Source organism: Dama dama, chromosome 20 (assembly GCF_033118175.1).
Source record: "Dama dama isolate Ldn47 chromosome 20, ASM3311817v1, whole genome shotgun sequence".
Lineage (NCBI taxonomy): Eukaryota > Metazoa > Chordata > Mammalia > Artiodactyla > Cervidae > Dama > Dama dama.
In genome coordinates this window covers 69,321,789-69,338,915 of record NC_083700.1, presented here as the reverse complement: position 1 = coordinate 69,338,915, position 17,127 = coordinate 69,321,789, and positions in this window count along the sequence as shown.

Below are 17,127 nucleotides of genomic sequence, written 5' to 3'. Positions count from 1 at the left end.
ATCATATTATCTCTAGATGAGAAAACTACTTTGAAATCAGAAAATTACAAAGCTACTTATTTTTTTAAAAAGTGACTGTGTGTTATCATTCAAATGTTGAATACGCTTAGTTCTATTTTCTGTACTTAGCACTGCACCCAATTGTGTGGTGTCCGAAATGTTTTTTTATCTTTCAGAGCAACCATTCTCATTGAGACAAGAATAGATGTATTTTAAACTATTAAACCAATGCAAACCTTTGCTAATAATAAGACAAGAGGTACAAGTTATATATGCTACCTGAATTCATAGGAGAGAAGACTGTTGATTTTCAATTAGAATCCTTAACATTCACTTATTCATGTCACTGAAAAGTGCTGAGTTCTCAATTTTTATCAGTTGTTGGTGAGTCCTAGAAACATGAAATGTAAAATAGATTTTCTGACCTCAAGAATCTCAAAGGGAAGACAAATGGGTATAGAAAGGAGGACAATACATCAAAATACACACAATAATATAAGTAAGCTCCAGAGTATCTTATCTGTTTGGGTGGACTATGTAATAAGAATGCTTAGTTCAGCACTTTCGTTAACTTCTTGGGAGCAAGACTGCTCACAGTCACCACACCCTAAACACACACCCCCCACCCCCCCATCACCCACACCTCCCCACCACCATCACACTAAAAGTGTGACTGCTTCAATTCACTAGTCTCCACAGTATTCTATGTCTCCCAACTTATGTTATATCAATAAGAGTGATAATTCTTCCCACATCAGTACTGTACTTTGTCTTAATTCTTAGTTGTTTCAAATCTCTAGAGGAGTAAATGGAGATTATGGTTCCCATTCAAAAAGCAGCCCAAAATCATTGATAATGAGATAAAACAATCTCAAAATGAGGGTAACAAAAATAATTGAGCAACACATACTTGGGCAAAAGAAACTGATTATTATCTTGAAATCAATGGCATATTTTTACAATAATGAATAAATGTCACTTTGCTACACCAGGAAAGGAGCTAGGATCTTCCCTTGTATTGTTTAATATAATCAGTACTCTCTCACTTCACAAGCAAGTAAATTGGAGCTCAGAGGGTTAAATAAACCAACCAAGACACAGTAAGCAGTTAGATTAATGTTCAAACCCAGATCTGTCTAGCATCAACCTCCATACTCTTTATATTAAATCACAATGCTTTCTAGTAACTTTTTTCCAAAATGTCTTAACAAAGCACATATTTTTAAGTGCTTAATAATGCTAGAAACTTAATTAGGTATTGTGAATAAATAAGCCAAAGTCTCTTTATTTAATAATCTCATTTTCTAACCAATTTCTCTCAATATGTCCTGTTATTTCCCTTCACTAATGCCAAGATAATATAATGAAATAAATGACCATAAACTATTTGTACAGAAATAAATGAATAGATGTAGGACACTTTGAGTTTATCAGACAAAAGCATTCTATGAATTTAAGGTGGTGTAATTATTATGAAATGATATAAAAGTTCTATGACTCATTTTGTCATATACTTTGACTTTACTTCTCAAATGTAAACTTTCATAATTCTATTTTGCTCAATTTGAAAATTTGTTCATTTTTTAAAGAGGCATTAAATACATAGATTGCCAGTTCACTTGCATTTAAATTAGCATGAGATCACAAGGGCCCTACTTCAAAAGGATTTGCCCAAAGAGACAACAGTTCAATGTAGAGCTGCAGAACTGCAATTCTAGGCATATTTTCATCTTGGCAAAGGGCACACTCCATCTTAAACACACAGTGCTGGGGAGCAAGCAATCCATGTGAATCAATTGTGATTTATTATGTTGCAATTTAATCTATAATTTTGCCCATTCTGGGAAAGTTTGTGAAAACCCTAGATGGTAACAACGTACTTAAAGATAAGAACCAAGGCAAATCACTTTTTTCCAAAATAATGTTGACATTTACTCTTTATTAGCTCTTATCTGGAGAGATAAAAGTATAGTAATTATTCATTTTATACATAAGAAATGTCCAAGCCATTGCAATTTTCCCTATTTTTCTCCATTTCATTGATGTCTGTGCATGTGCTCTAAGCTTTGTTTAGATACATTAATTTATGATATTTTATATGTATTATTATGTTAACATGATAAATTTTCAGCTCAGTTTGAGTATACATCTCTGATAAGGAGGAAACTTTACCCTTTGCCTAAGGACAATGAATTTGGAATTTCTTAATTGGGATCAACTTAAAACACCAACACTTTTAGAACAAGCTTATAAACAGAGGGGAGTGATAAGGGACAAAACTGTTAGGTGCATTGGGTCCCCCAAAAGGAAGGGACTTTAATCAAATGTATATAATGCTTCTTTATGCAGAAGAATAGGGATATGAAGAAATCCCTAAAATAGTATGCTATAGAAGGATCAACCAAGAAACTCAATGGTTTTGCATTGGGAGAGAAAGAATTATTAGAAAAATAGTAAGATAAAAATGCATTGAGGATAACAGCACAACCAAGGGAGCAGAAAAGGGTTAGATTTTGATTGAAAATAGAAAGAGACATGTGACAGAGACTCCCATGTGTCTCAGTGGTAAAGAATCCATCTGCCAATGGAAAAAAGACAACCTCTTTAACAAGTGGTGCTGGGAAAACTGGTCAACCACTTGTAAAAGAATGAAGCTAGAACACTTTCTAACACCATACACAAATATAAACTCAAAATGGATTAAAGATCTAAATGTAAGACCAGAAACTATAAAACTCCTAGAGGAGAACATAGGCAAAACACTCTCCGACATAAATCACAGCAGGATCCTCTATGATTCACCTCCCATAATATTGGAAATAAAAGCAAAAATAAACAAATGGGACCTAATGAAACTTAAAAGCTTTGCACAACAAAGGAAACTATAAGCAAGGTGAAAAGACAGCCCTCAGAATGGGAGAAAATAATAGCAAATGAAACAACTGACAAATAATTAATCTCAAAAATATATAAGCAACTCCTGCAGCTCAATTCCAGAAAAATAAATGACCCAATCAAAAAATGGGCCAAAGAACTAAACAGACATTTCTCCAAAGAAGACATACAGATGGCTAACAAACACATGAAAAGATGCTCAACATCACTCATTATCAGAGAAACGCAGATCAAAACCACAATGAGGTACCATTACACGCCAGTCAGGATGGCTGCTATCCAAAAGTCTACAAGCAATAAATGCTGGAGAGGGTGTGGAGAAAATGGAACCCTCTTACACTGTTAGTGGGAATGCAAACTAGTACAGCCACTATGGAGAACAGTGTGGAGATTCCTTAGAAAACTGGAAATAGAACTGCCATATGACCCAGCAATCCCATTCCTGGGCATACACACTGAGGAAACCAGATCTGAAAGAGACACGTGCACCCCAATGTTCATCGCAGCACTATTTATACTTGCCAGCACATGGAAGCAACCTAGATGCCCATCAGAAGATGAATGGATAAGGAAGCTATGGTACATATACACAATGGAATACTACTCAGCCATTAAGAAGAATTCATTTGAATCAGTTCTAATGAGATGGATGAAACTGGAGCCCATTATACAGAGTGAAGTAAGCCAGAAAGATAAAGACCAATACAGTATACTAACACATATATATGGAATTTACAAAGATGGTAACGATAACCCTATATGCAAGACAGAAAAAGAGACACAGATGTACAGAACAGACTTTTGGACTCTGTGGGAGAAGGCAAGGGTGGGATGTTCTGAGAGAATAGCATTGAAACAAGTATACTATCAAGGGTGAAACAGATCACCAGCCCAGGTTGGATGCATGAGATAAGTGCTCGGGGCTGGTGCACTGGGAAGACCCAGAGGGATGGAATGGGGAGGGAGGTGGGAGGGGGGATCGGGATGGGGAACACATGTAAATCCATGGCTGATTCATGTCAATGTATGGGAAAAAAACCACAACAATATTGTTAAGTAATTAGCCTCCAACTAATAAAAATAAGTGAAAAAAAATGAATCCATCTGCCAATGCAGGAGACAGAAGCTATGCAGGTTCTATCTCTGGGTCAGGGAGATCCCCTGGAGAAGGAAATGGCAACCCACTCCACTATTCTTGCTGGGAAAATTTCATGGAGAGAGGAGCCTGATGGGCTACAATCTGTGGATTCACAAAGAGCTGGACATGACTGAGAGGCTGAGCATGCACACCATGAAACAGAGAATGATATATTTAAATGAATCAGATTTTAATTTTGGTTTAATCAAGGGTTTATTGACATGCTGAGGTTGTCATTACTCAAGAGATTCCTGGTACAGTCAATATAGTAAATAGAAAATTAAAGACTTCAGAAAATCTTACACCTAGGAAACAGCTTAAGTTCTCTTTGGCCCAGTCTTTCCTCTAAACTTTTATATATACCATTTATGATTCAGATAGTTAAACAACATCTGTCTATCATAAATAACTTGATGAAATACTAGCACACCCAGGTGAGACATGACAGGACTTCAGATAGACTAAAACTCCCCAACTAAAACTCACAAAAGGAAGTTTTCAGGCCCTTTTGACCACTGATATATGGCAGCATTACACGTACACTTGGAATATAAAAGTGTTCAGTAAATTTTTGTTAAATGAATGAATGAGGAAGAATATAAGAAATAAATGAAGGAATAAACATATTATTTTGACAAAACCACCAATAAGGACTGTCAATAATGTTTGTTTTTTTTTTTTGTAGAAATACATGAATTAACAAATGTAAAATGTTCATGACAGTGCCTAGAAAGTAGTAAGTGCTCTTAAGTATTGGTTAAAATTGTTATTTTTTCATGAAGAAGGTAGAAGTTAGGGATAATAAGTTTGGGAAACAAACTGACTCAGAGTTGTTGGATAAGATTTAGAAAATAAACATTTTCTAATGAAGGCTAGAAAACTCACATGGATTCTAGAAAGACTGAATGTCTTGGTAACCAGGAACTACAAGCCTCATAGTAAAGCAGGTTTCTCACAAAGCTCAGTTTGAGAGTTGGTATCTGATTGCTAACAATGAGTTCAGTTTCAATGAAGATTTTACTCAATGCCTGGAACATATGGAACTGATCATAAAAAACAGCCCACATAAGAGCGTGGGGCTGTCCTTAAAAGACCTGGAATGAGAACAGGATTCCCAGCAAAATCATTAGAGAAAGCATTAAAACACATCTCCATAGGGCAGCACCTAGAGCACCCTTCTGCTCACCACTTTTGACTTAACTGCTCGTCACTCTTACTCAACTAATGAGACAATCGCTTGCCATCAACCCACCTGGGGATAGATAGCAGGGAAGGCTTAAATTTGTTGTCTTTCTATATATATTTGTTGAAAAATTTGTTCAGCATGCAAATCTGCTGTTATAGGAGTATTTTTACCAGCAAAAGTAATAATTGGCCTCTGTATCCATAGATTTAACCATATTTTTATATTTAAAAAATATTTGAAAAAAAATCCAGAAACTTCCCAAACTCTAAACTTGAATTTGCTACATGCCAAGCACAATGAGTCCATGCAGATGATGTGATAGGCAGGCCCGCCCTGCCTGTAGCCTCCTAATGTTCCACAGATTCTCAGTCTCTCTCCTGCATTTGTTATTTGAGCTACTTGTGTTGTGGGCACCCTTTGTTTCAGTGGGGTGGGGGGAATGAATCCTAAAAAGCAGTCCCTCAAAGGCAAAGGGGACAAGTAAATTGCTATGTCTCAACAAGGAAATAAAAATCTTAGGTCTTTTGGGAAGTGGCATGCAGCTTGCCAGAGTAGGTTGTGAGGTAAGAATGCATTGAGCATGTATGTGAGAAGGCAGAAAGAAGGAAGTTGAAATTCATGGAAATGTTAGCGCTTCCCTTACAATGGTGAAAATGGTCTCTCTGGCTTGTGATAAAGCGCTTACAAAGACTGAGAAAGCATTAAATGTGTGGCGAGAGGACATATCACAGAAGCATATCCCTGCTGATGACAAAGCTATGCCTGAGAAAGCACTATAAGCACTACTGTGAAGTGTTGAGGAGGACCAGAGGAATGCCTTTAAGGCTAGTACTGTAAAGGATGACGGGCTAGCTCTGTACAGCCCCAAGAATTCACAGATCACAGGTGAGGCGGCATTGACTGATGCTGAGGCAGAATCAGTGTTCCCAGCAAAGCTCCAGAAACTCATAAGAAAGGCTACCTTCCAGAGCAAACTTTCAGTTGTAATGAAAAGGGCTTGTTCCAGAAGAAGATGCATGGTTGCACATTCATAAGAGTGCCAGACAGACCTCAGCATGCAAGGCCTGAAAAGGTTTCCTTCCTCTGGTGTTATGTGTCAACATAGCAGGTCATATAATCAAGCCAGGCCTCTACTAGCGAGCAAACAATCCCCAGGCCCTTAAAAACAAGACCAAAAATTGCCTGCCCATGTTCCGGCACCACAGTCAGAAGACTCAGGTGATGGGTGTCTTGTTCTTAGAATGGTTCTACCAGTGTTTTGTTCCCAAAGGAAAGAAATGCCTTGAATAAAAGGGACTGACATTCAAGGTTCTCCTCATAATTGATAATGTTCCTGGCCATTCCCAATCTCTCTGCTTCACCAAACAGAACATGGAAATGATGTTCCTGCATCTAAGCACTATGTAACTGCTGCAGACACTTCATCAAGTGCATTCAGGCAACTCACATCTACCTCACCTTTGGGAGGGTTTGTCCTGTCCTTCATGCAAACCTTGGTGGCGGCATCATGGATTTATGAAAAAACTTCACAATTGCAGGTACAATTTTCTTATGGCATAGGTTATAGATGCTGTCAAGCCCAAGACGGTCAATGTATGTTGGAAGTCTTACAGAGCTAAGTGATCATTGATTCCAGGGCCTTCACCACTATGGATGTAGAAGTCAAGAAGATCTTGAAGGTTGCAAGGGAAGGTGCTGAGGAAGGCTTCTCTGACACAACTGAGGACAATATCAAGGAACACACAGAAGAGTATAGAGGAACCCTTACCAATGAGGAGCTTGAAGATCTACTGAAGTCCTTTGCAGATGATGATGATGATGATTAAGATTTACAAGAGTCAGAACCATCAATGTGGGCACTTGAAAAATTTTCAACAGTTTTTAAATTAGTGCAAAAATTAAAGGATGTTATCCTTGAGTATGATCCTTCTTTGGAAAGAATCCTCTGTGTCACTTGAGAGAAAATTTAACATTTCAATACAAAATGTGTCTAAGGATGCAAAGGAAAAGAAAGAGCTCTCTATAACAATGTTTCTCACTAATGCATTTGCAATTGTGAGGCCTTGCTCTTCAACCTTGAAGATCCTCAGCCTTCAACCTCCACAGATCCCGACATTAGTATTATTGATCCTTCTCCAAAACATCAATGTCTGCAATTGAAACCCAGTTCTTCAAACATAGGTAATTCCTCTGACATCCTGTCAGAAAGTTCAGGTTAGCCTGGTCTCTCATATTTCCCTTTAATGCCACACACCATTTCATCACTGTAGGTACCATATGACAGTCATCATTGCCATCAACATCATTGTCTGAGAGTTATCAAAAGAGAGTTATCAAGACCCAGAGTTTTGGTGTTAGCAGTGTGTGTGTGTGTGTGTGAAAGAGAAAGAGAGAGATAATGAATTTATATTTTCTTCATTTATGTTTTTAAATGTACTTGTATTTTAATTATTCCATGTTTTATTCTATTTATTTCCCCTTCCAATCATTAGAGGAAAGTAAAGTGTAAGTGTTGAAAGAATTAAAGAAAACATTTTGCTGTTGCTGACATGCTCTACATAGTTAGGCCTAGAAGAGTCTTGCATCTTTGGACTTCCCAGGTGGTACCGTGGATGGGGCTTCCCAGGTAGCACAGCTGGGAAAGAATCAACCTGCAATGCAGGAGACCCTAGTTCTATTCCTGGGTCAGGAAGTCCCCCTGGAGAAGGGACAGGCTACCCACTCCAGTATTCTTGTGCTTGCCTAGTGGCTCAGATGGTAAAGAATCCACCTACAATGCTGGGGACTGGGGTTTGATCTCTGGGTTGGGAAAATCCCCTGGAGGAGGGCATGGCAACCCACTCCAGTATTCTTGCTTGGAGAATCCCCATGGACAGAGGAGCCTGGTGGGTTATAGTCCATGGGGGTCACAGAGAGTCAGATACGACTGAGCGACTAAACACAGTACAGCACAATGGGTAAGAATCTGCCTGCCAATGCAGTGACATAGGTTCAATCCCTGATCCAGAAGATTCCACTTGCTGCAAGGCAATTAAACCCTTGCGCCACAACTACTAAGCCCGTACTCTAGAGCGCATAAACTAAAACTACTGGGTCCCCATGCTGCAACTACTGAAGCCTTGTACTTAGAGCATATGCTCCACAACAAAACAAGCCATCGCAATGAGAAGATCTAACACTGCAACGAAGAGTAGACCCTGCTCCCTGCAACGAGAGAAGGCCCACACACAGCAACAAAGACCCAGCCCAACCAAAAATAAGTAAATTAATAAATAAATAAATTATTAAAAAAGATCCTTGTATCTGTATTAAACACATAAAGATCTCTTTGGTCATTATTCCCTAAACAACACAGGATAAAAACTATTTATGTAACATCACATTGTATTAGGTATTATAAGTAATCTAGAGATGATTTAAAGTATATGGGAGGATATTCATAGGTTATATACAAATGTGACACCATTTCACATAAAAGACTTGAACCTCTGCAGATTTCAGTATCTGCGGGGGTCCTAGAACCCATCCCCTGGGGATTCCAAGGGACTTGTACTTATTTGAAAGCAAGCTTGCGATTTTAATGACATGCTCTCATGGTTGTTAGATCATATTTTTATGCTTTGCTGTGTTGTGCTTTAGTCTCTCAGTTGTGTCCAACTCTTGGAGACCCCAAGACTGTAGACCACTAGGCTCCTCTGTCCATGGGATTCTCCAGGCAAGAATACTGGAGTGGGCAGCCATTCCCTTCTCCAGCGGATCTTCCTGATTCAGGGATGGAACCCAGGTCTACTGCCCTGCAAAAAGCAGCCGGATAGGAAAACAGAAATGCAGGACCTTAGCATAAAAATCCCTGGAGAAGAAAATGGCAACCTACTCCAGTATTCTTTCCTGGAGAATCCCATGGACAGAGGAGCCTTGCAAGCTCCAGTGCATGAAGTTGAAAGGAGTCTGACACAACTAAGTGACTAACACTTTCACTTTTTCACTATTGTACCTATTTGGAAGCAAACTTGCAATTTTAGTGATATGTTCTCATGGTTGCTGGATTGTATTGTTATCCTAAGGCCCTGAATTTCTGTTTTTCTATCTGGCTGCCTTTGCTTGCACTCATTTCTGGCCAACATAATTGCTCAGAGAAGAGTATTCCTACCTCCAGCACCCTTCTCTGGGCTTAAGAAACAAAGGCATTGCTGGACATCTCTTCCAGCACTAATCTTGGGAATGCTGTTTTTCAGCAGTGAAGGGAATGAACATAGCTTCAAAGTGTATTTACTATTTTTCAACTGTCCTATCCTTGCAGGTTCTCAGCTCTTCAATTTGGGGAAACATCATGAATTGATTTTTAAAGCACTTTTCTACTCTTTTCCACCATGCTTTACTGTCCTCTCCTTAGAGATATGTATTTCCTCTTGACACCATCTTGTAAAACATCCTCTTTAAAAAAAGCATGCATATTGCCCTATTTTAGGCAATGAGGTGAAACTGTCATTTCACTTTCTTGTAAATGTATATTTTGATCAGTTTATGGGATATTTTCAGGGTAACTATTTTTATTTTAATCACATAGAATAATATGAACTGATACATTATTTCTGTTTGGCATAATTCTGTTGCCTTTTCACTCACTAAATAATAATGACAGACATACTGATTCCCACAGATAATAGATACCATTTTTATGTTTACAAATAATATGTGGAAATGGTTTGATAGATGTGATAAAGCCCATATTAAAAGATAATGCTAAGCCTTTATTTTGTAATGCTATGTTAAATGATTCATTCCTTCAAAATCACTATAGTCTAAAAAAACTGTGACCCTAAAGTAAGCTCCACTTTGGTGACTATCTTTAATTTTTGCTACTTATATCAAAAACCAAATTTTGAATTTTATCATGTATCATAAAAATAACTCCAAATATACACAGCATAATAGTTAGAATCTATAGTGCAAAAAATAATAGCACAAATTATATGGAAGCATATATTAGAACTTCAGAGAGGTTGGTGTGTTCCATTGAAACAAATTATTTTTAACAGCATTCTATTAACATTTGTTCATAATAAGATAAGTCAAAGATTGGGAAGAGATATTTGTACCATGAAAAACTTGAAGCATTATTATCTATTATACATCAAGGATTCACAAAAATGTTAAATAATACAATTAAAGTAGAGAAAATATCTAAATAGGTATTTACTATAAGAAGAAACATTAATGAAACAATAATCTTTAAAAGGACCTTGTGAGAAACATGAAAATGAATGTTAAGACTGCAATGAGATACCTTTTACACTTAAACAATTTTCATAAAATCAAGTGTCTTTAAGACTGGAGAGGCTTCCCGGATAACTCAGCTGATAAAGAATTCACCTGCGATGCAGACCCCAGTGCAATTCCTGGGTGAGAAAGTTCCCCTGGAGAAAGGATAAGCTACCCACTCCAGCATTCTTGCCTGGAGAATCCCCATGGACAGAGGAGCCTGGCAGGCTACAGTCCATGGGTCTCAAAGAGTCATACACGACTGAGCCACTAAGCAGGTAAGACTGGAGGAAGGAGAACACTGCTATTAAGAGTATGACTTATCTAAACAACAGTTGAAAACATTTGGCGTAATTTCTTACTATGATATATGCTATACGCAATGATTCCATTTCTGTGGATATATTCTGGAGAAATTTTTGAATTTTTAATTAACAAACAGTCGCTAGAATGTTTTTAATAGTATTATTCAAAATAGCAAAATCCTAGAACCAATCCAAATATCTTTCAAAAGGAAATTGAGTAGATAGTTTGAGGTAGATTCATACAATAAATTAATCCATGCAAATGGAGAATCAATGAATAATAGGTGCATGCATCAACATGGATGAATTTTTGAGGGTGATGAGTTCATAACAAAGGCTTCACATACTAAAATATCATTTTGATGAAGTTCAAAAACTGACAATATTGAAAAATATATTGCTTAATAATATTCTACATATGTGATTAAAGTCTATAAACAAGTATATGATAAACTAAAAATTCAGAATAAGAATTACTTGTGTGAATGAGAGAGATGCATTGAAGGAAGCATGTATAAGAAACTGAAACAATATTTGCTTGATCTATTCCTTAAGTAGAAAGCTAGAACCATGTCTGCTTTCATTATTATACTTCTTAATTTACAATTTCATATGTGTGTGTGTGTGTGTGTGTGTGCACTCAGTCATGTCCAACTCTTTGTGACCCCATGGACTGTAGCCCACCAGGCTTCTCTGTCCATGGAAGTTTTCAGGCAAGAATGCTAGAGTGGTTTGCCACTTCCTACTCCAGGGGATATTGCCAACCCAGGTCCTAAATTGACAGGTGACTCTTTACCACTGTGCCACCTGGAAAGCCCATATTATAGCTACACACACACACATATATATATGTAACATTCTTATACATATGTGTATATATCAAATATTACATAATAACTTGAAAAAAAGAGTACGGTAGCTTGCCTTAACAAGCAGATGGCTTGTGTATGTTCTGAACATGGGAAAACATTAATCCAGCGTTCAAAATTCATAGAATAACCAGCCTTAGATGTTAAGAACTGATAGGTTTTCAGTCACTGAATGCCTTGAAAGATAGGAAAATTAAAAAAATTTTCCCTGAAGTATAATATATACTACATGGACAGTCAAGACATAGAACTTGCCAAACCTACAAACCCTTTTAACAAACTTCCTGTAATATGTGCCTCTAGGCTGGTCTGGTGTCATGTGATCTGTCCAGCCTGGCACAACTCTAGACCATAGGCAGGGGGCAGAGAAGGAAGGGAAGATGTCAAATTACGTTATACAAAGGCCTAATAGCAAGATTACCCAAATCAATCATATTTTCTCTGTAATAGAGTAAGTAGATGAATCTCAGTAGTGGCCAGTAGAAATGAATACATTTCATCTACTAAGTAGACAATACACATCACCCAACAGTTATAGCTGTTTTGGATTTGGATCAACATTTCCATAACTTAACCTCCTTCTAGTCTGTGAAAGTCCCCAGCTATATTGTCATTGCGCTGTTTCTGTGGGGTTTGGCTGCCAAGCCAAGATCCTGTCTTCCTAACACATCTATATTTAGATCTTCCTTCACATCTATATTTAGAACAAGTACCTATTATTTGAGTTAAAAAGACTCTAAGACATAGTCTTACTGTAACTGCATCAATAATCACAACAATGTTTCACAACATATATGGATACTGTAATATATTTACACATTGCCCACATATGTGGTTCTTTGTATATTCATACATAAATTAAGATGCAACATATTCTTATACTTTCTAAAAAACTAAATTAATATCCCACTTCAAAAGTAAACCCACACATGACAAAAATAGTTAGCTGTAAAAGTGTAATATAAGGGCTTCTCTGGTTGCTCAGTGGTAAAGAATCCACCTGCCAATGCAGGAGACATGGGTTTTATCCCTGATTCAAGAAAATCTCACATGCCACAAGGCAACTAAGCCCCCTGTGCCAAAACTATTGAGCCTGCGCTCTAGAGCCCAAGAGCTGTAACTACTGAGCCCCCAGCCGCAGCTACTGAAGCCCGTGTGCCCTAGAGCCTGTGATGCGCAAGGAAGCTACCAAACTGAGAAGCTTGTACATTGCAACTAGACAGTACTCTCCACCTGCTGCAACTAAAGAAAAGTCTGCGCAGCAATAAAGATCCAGCATGGCCAAAAATAAAAAATGAATAGAATAAAATTATAAATATCCTATTAAGCTCATCCCTTAAAAAAATATAACACATGATAAAAAGTAAACACTTTTCTCAACTTGATCTCTGAATTCATTCTCCAAAAGTAACCACAAAGATTATTATCTTTCCAAAAATAAATCTTCTGTGAATATACCCACTTATCTCTTTTTTGGATAAACAATACAATGCTCTATGTAATGCTTTACACCTTTTTTGCATTTATTTATTGGGAAACCTTTTTGTGTCAATTAGTTCAGTTCTAGAGTTTCATTTGTGTTTAACAAACAAGCCTTCATATTTTTACTACATATATATATATATATATATATATATATATCTTTTGCTCACTTGTTCAAATAGCGTCATACATAACTGTACTCCTGGGGAGCGTTTTCCCTCTGTTCCAGAAACTACATATATATACATATATATGTATGTATATATGTATACATATATACTATATGTATCCATATACTACATATATATGTATATATATGCAGTTATTAGTATATATATATTTATATATATGTATACATATCTATATATATATGAACATGAACTGAGTGTATCACAGAATTGTTCATTAACATTTGGTCTAAGATTAAACAATGAAATTAGATACATAGCCAGTCTGACTAACTATGAATCATTTCTGAAGGAATCCCAAGGAATTCAGCTATTATCCTCCATTTGTTCTTTTTTCTATAAATATCTTGTCTTCTATACATATATTTGTCTTCATTCTGGCATCATCACCAACTTTGTCCTTTATACCTTTCCTATCATGATTCTGATAGTTTTCTCTCAACCATACGAACTGAATTATTAGTCTGAATCATATGAATTTTCTCTTTTAGTAAGTAAAACAGTCATTGAATACTGGTTATTTCGCATGGCCCAGTTCGATGGCGAGGGCCAGAGACGCCTGGCATGCTGCAGTTCGAGGGGCCGCGGAGAGCCGGACGCACACAGCCTGGTGAATGAACGGCAACAGCAGCCGCCTCTCGCTCTTCTAACGTTGGGAGGAGAAGCATGCCTCCGTGCCCGGTACTCTGTCCTGCAACTTGATGCACATTGGTAGGAGCATACGTGCTAAGCTGTTTCCAGTTGTGTCCAACTCTTCACGACCCTATGGACTGTAGCCTGCCAGGCTCCTCTGTCTATGGGATTGTCCAGGCAAGAATACTGGAGTGGGCTGCCATTTCCTTCTCCAGAGGATCTTCCCAACCCAGCGATCAAGCCTGCATCTCCTGTGGCTCCTGCATTGCAGGCAGATTCTTTACCGCTGAGCCACCTGTGAAGCCCCAAATAGTTGCATAGTCAAAAATAATATAATGTCCTTCCTGATCATAACTGTAACTCATCTTTCTACTTGACTACTGAATAGCTGCGATTTGCTGTTTTTAACTAAACAGGTTTCTTTCACCATTGTTTTTCTTTAGGTTTACCTCACTTGAAGGTAAACAAAATTTGAAACAAAAATTGAAGGCAGTAAAATTGAAAGAACTGTTCATACTTAAGTGTAAATGCTAAGTGTGAAACTTAGAACACTTCAACTTTACCCCAGTTGTTCCATTTCAGTAGGCTCCACATTTCCTTGTACCCTATACAGATATACCTTCATTATTTACAGTAAACATTACTATATGAGACATGCTTTTGATTGTTTGCATAATGACTGTAATAAGCTTGATCTATTCCATGTCTCATCTAATATGCCAAGGAGGAAATTTGTGTTTTACAATTTTCTGCAATAAGAAAGTATTTTTACTTTTTAATTAAATGTTCTGCACTATTTAACAGGAAAGGTATGCTTCTTTTCTTCAGATAAGAACTTTTAGTTTACTACTTTGGATGGCAGCAAGGTCAGAGCTAAAATAAGCATATACTGAAACTAAAAAAGAAAGAAGAAAGAAAGTTAGTCGCACAGTCGTGTCCAACTCTTTGTGATTCCATGGACGGTAGCCCGCCAGGCTCCTCTGTCCCATGGAATTCTCCAGGCAAGAGTACTGGAGTGGGTTGCCATTTCCTTCCCTATTGAAACTAAAATAGTTTAAAAATCCCTAACTTTAGTTCTAACATTAACCCTAAACTCTAATCTGCTTCATTTCTTTCCACAACTAGATTTAAAATTGGAATTTCTACATTGACATTCTTACCACAACTTACACTATTTTAGTGACTTCATATCCTTTTTAAGGAATCAACTGAAATCTATAGTAAATAAAAGTAATAATGAAAATCTACTACAGCATAATTTAGTGTAAATCCACACAAAATAAAATTAAGTACCCCCCAAAATTAATAAATTTATTTTTGAATAGAAAATAGATTATAACTATATCTTGAGTTGATTATAAAATAATATTAGGAATTTCAGAGCCAGATAATAGCTGAAATTAGGCCAAAATTTTTAAGGAAATGGAAAATACTGTGTATAATACTATAATGGTAGATATATGTCACTATACCTTATGAAACCTATAGAGTGCATAACAATAAAAGTGGACCTTAGTATAAACTATGGACCTTGGGTAATAATGATTTGTCAATGTACTTTTATCAATTATAACATACGTACCACTCTGTTGGAGGATACTGATAACAAGGAAGTCTATGCATGTGTCAGAGAAAGGAGTAAATAAGTTATTTTTCAATTTTGGGGTGAATGTAAAACTGCTGTAAGAAATCATCTTTACAAAAATAGATTGAAATGATTATATAAGAACAATTTTTATTTTGTGTCTACAGAACTTGAATCCTTTCCCTGTAATTTCATGAAAATTCCTAAAGTTTAAAAACAATGTTACCTTTCATAACAGGCTTCCCTGGTGGGCTCAGATGGTAAAGAATGCACCTGTAATGCGGCAGACCTGGGTTCAATCCCTGGGTTGGGAAAGATCCCCTGGAGGAGGGCATAGCAACTTACTCTATTATCCCTGCCTAGAGAATCCTATGGATAGAGGAGCCTGGCAGGCTACAGTCCATAGCGTCGCAAAGAGTCATACACGACTGAGTGACTAAGCACAGGACAGCACACCTTTCATAGCAAAATATTTCTTCTTATATCATCTTTTTAAAAACACACTGTTTTTTGGCTTACAAAGGTAAGTGTCTGGCCAAAATCCAAGTAAATGTACACAAATTCAAAAATAAAATGTTTAACCCATACAGTTTAATACTTTTGAGAAAAATCAAACTAATTCCAATTCTTCATAAATACTTATAATTGAAATGGAGGAGGATGGCTTTGGATCTAAAATATTACCAGAGGTAATAATTATAGTATTTAAAGACATCAATAACTAGACTTAAAAGTTGATTTACCTTTCTGTGTTTGAATCTAAGTTCAGTCTTTAACCGTACTTGTATTGTCTGCTTCTCATTTATCAATAAAACTATATATATATATATATATATATATATATATATATATCCTTTTTACTTATGTTTTATGAATGGAATGACTACTGACCCACTCACTTACATCCTCATTCCCAGTTTAGTAGATACTGTGTTTCATGATGTGTAAGGTAATAATACAAGATGATACAGTATGATCGCTAAAAGCATCAGAGTGGGAGAATGTGAAATCTCATTAGGTATACTGGCAAGTTGCCTTGTATTTATGAATCAAAGTTTTCAATTCTCACTAGAAGTAAGTAAAGGCATCTGTTACCACATTCTGTTCAAGTGAAGGCATGTGTTCCACACAGAATTTCAAAATCAAATGTAGTCTGCAACCCAATGCTTTGGAAACTCATTTTTCTCTAAAATTTAAGTGTTAAAGTATGTATATTGCATGTGATATCATCCATTATTTCAAGCATAGCTTAATCTATGTAATAATTTTTTATGTTGACCCTCTGTGACTCAATGTTCTGGGACTACCTACTCCCAATGTGTCATTTATTTAATGGGTAAGAATGCTAAAATTTTCATCAGTTTTGTCATTTGTAAAATGAGAAAAATTACCTACATCATTGTATTGTTTTGAGTATAAGTATCAACTGCCTCCCTCTCAAGGAGTGCTGTTTTGTTATCTAGGGGAAGTAAGTTATGTGCTTCCCAGGAGGCACAGTGGTAAAGAATTCATTGGTCAATACAAGAAACACAAGAGACATGAGTTTGATCCCTGGGTTGGGAAAAAAATGGCAACCCACTCTAG